Source organism: Nipponia nippon, unplaced genomic scaffold (assembly GCF_047370975.1).
Source record: "Nipponia nippon isolate SJK-2023a ecotype South Korea unplaced genomic scaffold, ASM4737097v1 scaffold_3, whole genome shotgun sequence".
Taxonomy (NCBI): Eukaryota; Metazoa; Chordata; class Aves; order Pelecaniformes; family Threskiornithidae; genus Nipponia; species Nipponia nippon.
In genome coordinates, this window is record NW_028262347.1 from 97,872,430 (window position 1) to 97,878,429 (window position 6,000).

The following is a 6,000-nucleotide window of genomic DNA, read 5'->3' on the forward strand; positions in this document are numbered from 1 at the left end:
TATGAATAACCTCACTATATGTTTTGTCTATTAGTACTTTGCTCAACAATCTGCTTTACACTTGTTTAACTAGTTTTGCAGCATAAAGTTTGATATTATTTCCTATTTCACCATATTTCAGAAAAATATGCAGCTTTATATTTTTAGAGTAGACCTGGAAAATATTTTAAAGCACTTTAAAGATCATTTCCAGGGTATTTGGTTATCTAAGTAAAGAATGAAGATCTAAATGAGCTTTGCTAGCATACACATTTCAGATCTGTCATCAGAGGCTTCCAGTTTGGCACTGTAATCTTATTGTATCCTTGGAGGCTTGGAAGAGGGGGGGTTGGGGAGGGAAGGTAGGTAACCAGAAAATCCAATATGTTTCTGGAAAGACTCTTCAGAGAGAGTTAATTTGTTGTTCTCCTCACCGATTTTAAGTAATTTAGTGCTGGTGAAAGGTGCCAGCTGAAGACACAGTAGACAAGTAGGGAGCAGCTTGGGTGCAGCAAGCCTCTGACTAGCTCATGCCACTTCTCTGCAGGCACTCTAGGGCTGGAGGGAGTTTCAGAGAACTCCCCTGTGCCTGCAGGAAGGAAGGAGACCTTCCAGCTTGACATTCCTCTTAGCTTTTGCCACCTGGATCTTACCTGGTTTCACTATGTTTCTGTAGGACATACACTTTTTGAGGAAAAGGCTCTTTCTTATACTTTTTTCCTAGGTACTGAGATCCTGATAGTAATTGAGGCCTACAGATAGTACTGAAAAATAGTTATTGCCCTGGCATAAATTCCCAGTATCATTTAGTCCCAGGAAATTAATTTTGCACTTCATGTTTCAAACACATTCTAGCTCTTTTTAACAACAAATAAACAAATAAATAAATAAATCTTGTGACTAGACAATCTTCCCAGCAACAGTTTACAAAGATTTGCAGTGGAAATTAAGGAGCTTGAGTCCTTGACTTCCGGTTTAGTTGCTGTACTATACTGCTAAATTCCCAATGTTTATCACTATCTATATCAAAATGACATCACATTCCTTTTTCTGATGCAAATTAGATTTAAGCCAAAGCTTTTAGCTTCAAACCATTCTGAAAAGTGCGAGGATGTATTGAATCCCGTAAAACGGGCATCAGTTTTTCACCTCTTCCATACTGTTACTTAGAGAAATACCAACTAGAAGGAATTGTCTAAATGACTTTAAAATGTAGATCGTGTATCAAAATAAGCGATACAAGATACTAGATCCTTTCAATTTAGGAAATTTATATAAATCTCCTTGGCTCTTGAAATTCCTGTTTTCAAAAGACATGACAGAAATCCAGCTAACCTCTCTAAGCAGCTGTTTTATACCAGTGGCTTCACAGCCATCTGTTTCTAGTGTCAACAATGCATCAGAGTTGAAATTCAGACTCTAGCCTGAACTGAGAGCTGATGCGTTTGAATAAATGCCATCACGCAAAATATGTCCCACATCTCCAGAGCAATAAAAGCAGGCAAGAGTGGTTAGCTCTGCAAATGGGCCATTCCTCCAGTTGTGATGATTCACGGTTTTGTCTTGAATACATTGCTCTCATCTGACACTGTCTTTGGACTGGCCGTGAATTTCAGTGGCTACAAAATATAAATCACCTGTGCATGTTCTGTTTACAGTTTAGCAAAATGCCATGTTTATAGTAAGATCAGGAAGTACAGAAAAAGCATGGAGAAAAAAATTAATCAGAGAATGTTAACACATGGTCGTGGAAAAAATAACGATGTTGGTTTCTTGATAAAAGAAAGGGAGGTTCACAAAGAAGAAGAAAGGAGTTGTTTCATTTCGGTAGTTACAGGGGCTGAGTGTGACACATTTATGGATCTCTGTATACAAATTAAGCACTGTTTCAAACAGTATAATCAAGAACAACTCTGCATAATATAGCACTGGTGAGGAGCATAATTAGAAATGTACAGAGGGCAAAACGACTGTTTCACTGAAGAAGCAAGATTTAAAAATACATATTCATTCAAGCTCTGAGTGAAGACTAAAGTCTTCAGAATTCTTAAAACAATAGAAAAAGCCTGTGTGTACATGGAATTGTTAATATCTAATAGCAAAAATAAAGAACACAAAAATATACTTTGAAATGTGAAAATAAAATATAGCATCTCAATGCTGTTGAAGTTTTCAATATTCATCCTAAACAGAAGCTTAGCAAAATCAATTTTTTTTTTTTTTTGTATTGGTGTTGGAATATTGCCCTGTGCAAGTTTCAGCAAATAGTTCTGCTGCAGGGCTAGAAGTGATAATCTCAAACTAAATGAAATAATTTCGTCACATGCTATTTAATGATTTTCAGCAAAAGGAACATCAGTAAGTCAATTGATTACTGTATGTGTGGTAACAAAAGCAAACTGATTCTAAATAATTCTGAAAAAAAATAAACAAATACAAATGAGAAATAACAGTTTAGCTCCTTGGATCTCCCACAATTCAATTGATGAAGATGTAAATGAATAATAAAACTGTTCTTCACCAAACCTGGGAACATAATTTTTAGATCATTCTGAGCTATTTTAATTGCTCTAGAAATAATGACCCAACAACCTGCCAGTCAGAAAACACCTGAAGGTCCAGAGTTCTGGCCATTTTCCTCTGTCAACACTCTCTTGTCCTACCAGTTCCTCACCACACCCTATTGATTACTTCCCTAAAAAAAAGAAAATCCCACTTGTGCATGTCAGTTAAATTTCTGTTCCCTTGTCACCACCAAGCTGGCACAAAAAGATCCATGTGAAACCACATACCTTTTCCACACTGCTCTTTAAATCTCAGCAACTACACAATCTACATTTCAGCATTCCTTATTGTCCTAATAACTTCAATGTTAATAGACAAAGTCTCAAGATATTAAACATAGTAAATGCTAATTTCTTAATGTTATCTGCTGTACACAATGCAATAGCACCATAAGCTTAGCTTTCACACAGTTAATTCCTTTTATTCTTGTTGTAGGGAAGGAAGAGGAAAAAGCAGAGCAGAGCAGATTTCAAGCCTTGAATATAGAAAGCATATTATCATCACAGCTTTCTGTGCTAACATGAGCCTTGACTGCAGAAGAACACATTAAGAATTCATCAACAACATGGATTGCTGAAGTAAAAAAAAGCAAAAAACCAAAAACAAAACCAAAAACAAAACACAAAACCAAACAAACCACAAAACAGATAAACAGATGCATAGAAAAATATAATTAAAAGTATAATAGCATAAAAGTTATCACCACGGTTCTTCATACTTGATATACTAATAAATGTTATTTGTTTCCTAAAGAGCTATTTAAATGTCTGCTAGGTCCACTTTAAACTGCAAGTTTGGGTGTCCTAAGATTGTCAAATCAAAAAACATACACAAAGCAAGACAGAAAACTTTGTTTAGGTTGCTTCTTTAGACAAATGATAAGTCAAATACAAAGATATCCCACTGAAAAGAGCATTATTGTTACAAAGTAAAAGCAAAAAGTTAGGGAATGCCAACTTTAAGATGAGCGCAACACCAAGAGGGTGTCAGAGGCGCTTTGTGACAGAGGGAGATGGAGGTATTAACGTTTATTTTTCTTAATATTTTTATCCCTGCCCCCTTCTTTGCCAAACAGCTTTAGAAGATATTTTCTCTATGCTGTTAGCTGTTTTCTCCACATCTCCCCTCACTTGGTGTTCTTTCTGTTCATGCCATCTGCTTCTCCTTCACTGTCATCTCAGTTCTTGCTGTTTTCCTGAAGGTCAGTCCAATCCTAGCCATTCTATTGGATTGGCAAGATAATAGAATTGATCTATCCTGTGGTATAAAGTTATAGATGTTTCTCTAATGAATTGACAGATCCAGCAAACACTTAGTAAGGCTCCTGATGCAAAGTGTAACGTTCTTCATTGTGGAACTGGTATAATATCAAACATCGTGGGAATTCTGCTCAAGAACTTGAGACATACAAAGCGCAATATTGGATTGCAGGTGATTGCAGAAAAACATCCCTTTGCCCCCCTCAGTGCTTAAATAATGTTTTTCTCAGTTATCCATGTCTTGTTTGAATTATTATTTACAGTATTTACTCTTCTCCGTAATTCGTGAGGAGATATTTCTGATTCACTTTAGATCATGGAAACTTTTTGTGTCTTTAATAGTTAGCTGTCATTGATCACATTTTTTAAAAGAAGAAAATTTGACAAAGATATCTTTGTCAGTGTTTGTTGCTGTGACTATGGATAAGTTCTTCCTACGTCAACAACAATTGCAGTATGAGAGTTGCAATAGTGTTTCAAGGCTGTCTTTTGCATTACCATTTTCAGATGTATTGTCTACATTGCTTTCTAATATCTACCGCAACGCTTGCTGCAATTGTGTATATACTCTGCAAACTCTAGTGGACTTATTTGTTAAAGATAAGCTACTTTGCATACAGAAAGACTTTATAATGAGCCCAGTGTTGAGCAGTGATGCATAGAGACCCTTTGCACTGAATTTTCTGGAAGCTGGTGATGAGGACCTTTGGTCCAGTCAGATTTGCTCTGAAGCAAAGTAAGAAAGATCATTCTTTTCCTCCTGGAACTTCTTGTAATTTATACTAAACTAAAGATCAGAAGTGAACCCAACAGCCCTCTTGTATGTGCATAAGAGTTTACAACAGAAAAAGGCAAAAGAAGTACATTAAAATCCATTTTACAGATTAAGAAGGAGGTACAAAGCTATCGGTTGCTTTACCTAAAGTCAAACAAGAAATACACGGCAATATTAGTGACTGAAAAATACCTTGGAAGCCTTCAGAAGCCAGAAAGTTATCATTCCTTCTAGAATGTATGAGTCTTCTTTGGTACCATAATCAAGTCTTTATCAATGATATAAACCCTGTTGCAAAATGCCAGCCACTAAGGAAAAGGAAAAAGTACTTACCTTGTTGCAGCAAGGTTCATTATTCTCTCTTCTGACAGGACTGGAGAGAGCAGTTTTCTTTAGTCCCAAAGTATTTCAACTGCTTCTGCAAAACAAATGCATTCCTCTTATTTTCTGCTTCTTTGGCTATAGAGAGAAGAAAAGATCACTGTTCTGCATTGTAAAGACCATGACTTTGTTTTGCTCTCCACGTGAACTTGGAGCCTATGTCTTTGCATGTACAATTTTTCAGTCTTCGACTGAAACACTGCCAGTGATTCTCATGAAGCCCATGAGAGGAGCTGTAATATTTTCTAACTATAACCTTGTCATGAGTGCTGAATGTACTCAGCCTTGTACTAAACATGAGAAGTTCATTGACTCCTACAGACTACTGACACTGCAAATAACACCTAAATTCTCCTCTAGATAATGCACTAAAGGCCTGGAGATAAAATAAATAAAATACAGAAATGGAGTCTCTGTTCACCTTTATATATCCTTTAATGTATCCACTGCAATTAAGCTAGGAAGAAAGAAATGCTCTCATAAGTTCTACTTGTTCTTTGCTATCCACCATTTAACTTTTACAAATAAACAAACTTGTAAAATACAAGAAGGTGCAAAGTTAACTTGACCAAGCATTTAAATATCCTTGTATCTGCCTTTGTTAAGGAGGTGATATAAGAGGGATCCTACTAAGAGGTGAGAAAAGATTTTGATATCACTATAATACATATGTCTGAACACACAGGTAGGATTCAATTTTGAAGCTTTTACAAAATATTGTTACAAAGCAGACACAGTAAAGATATAATAGAACAGACAGCAAATGTCCTTTCCAGTGGAAAATACAATGTTAATTAATTCATATAAGCCAAAGAATGCAGCATAATTCATCTTATCAACAGCTTATTATGTAAACATAATGCAAGACTTGAAGTGCCCTAGTGCACTGCAAAATAGAAATGAAAATAAAGACCAAATAGGGAAGTTACAAAAGAGTACAATTGGCTAGTATAGGAGCCATATATATGTATCTATTATCAAGGACACACATAAACACTTACATATATGCTTGATTTTTCAATATGGTTCTATTCCATTAAG

At 35.8% G+C, this 6,000-nt stretch overlaps 1 long non-coding RNA gene across 1 annotated transcript in view; it reads right to left on the minus strand.

Moving 5' to 3' along the window:
• LOC148054791 (uncharacterized) overlaps positions 1-4,999 on the minus strand; it is a 207,472-nt gene extending 202,473 nt beyond the window's left edge. Inside the window, exon 1 of the long non-coding RNA XR_015707021.1 lies at positions 4,912-4,999. This is a non-coding gene — a long non-coding RNA (uncharacterized LOC148054791). The remainder of the gene's footprint in view (positions 1-4,911) is intronic.
• Between the last annotated feature and the right edge of the window lie 1,001 nt (positions 5,000-6,000).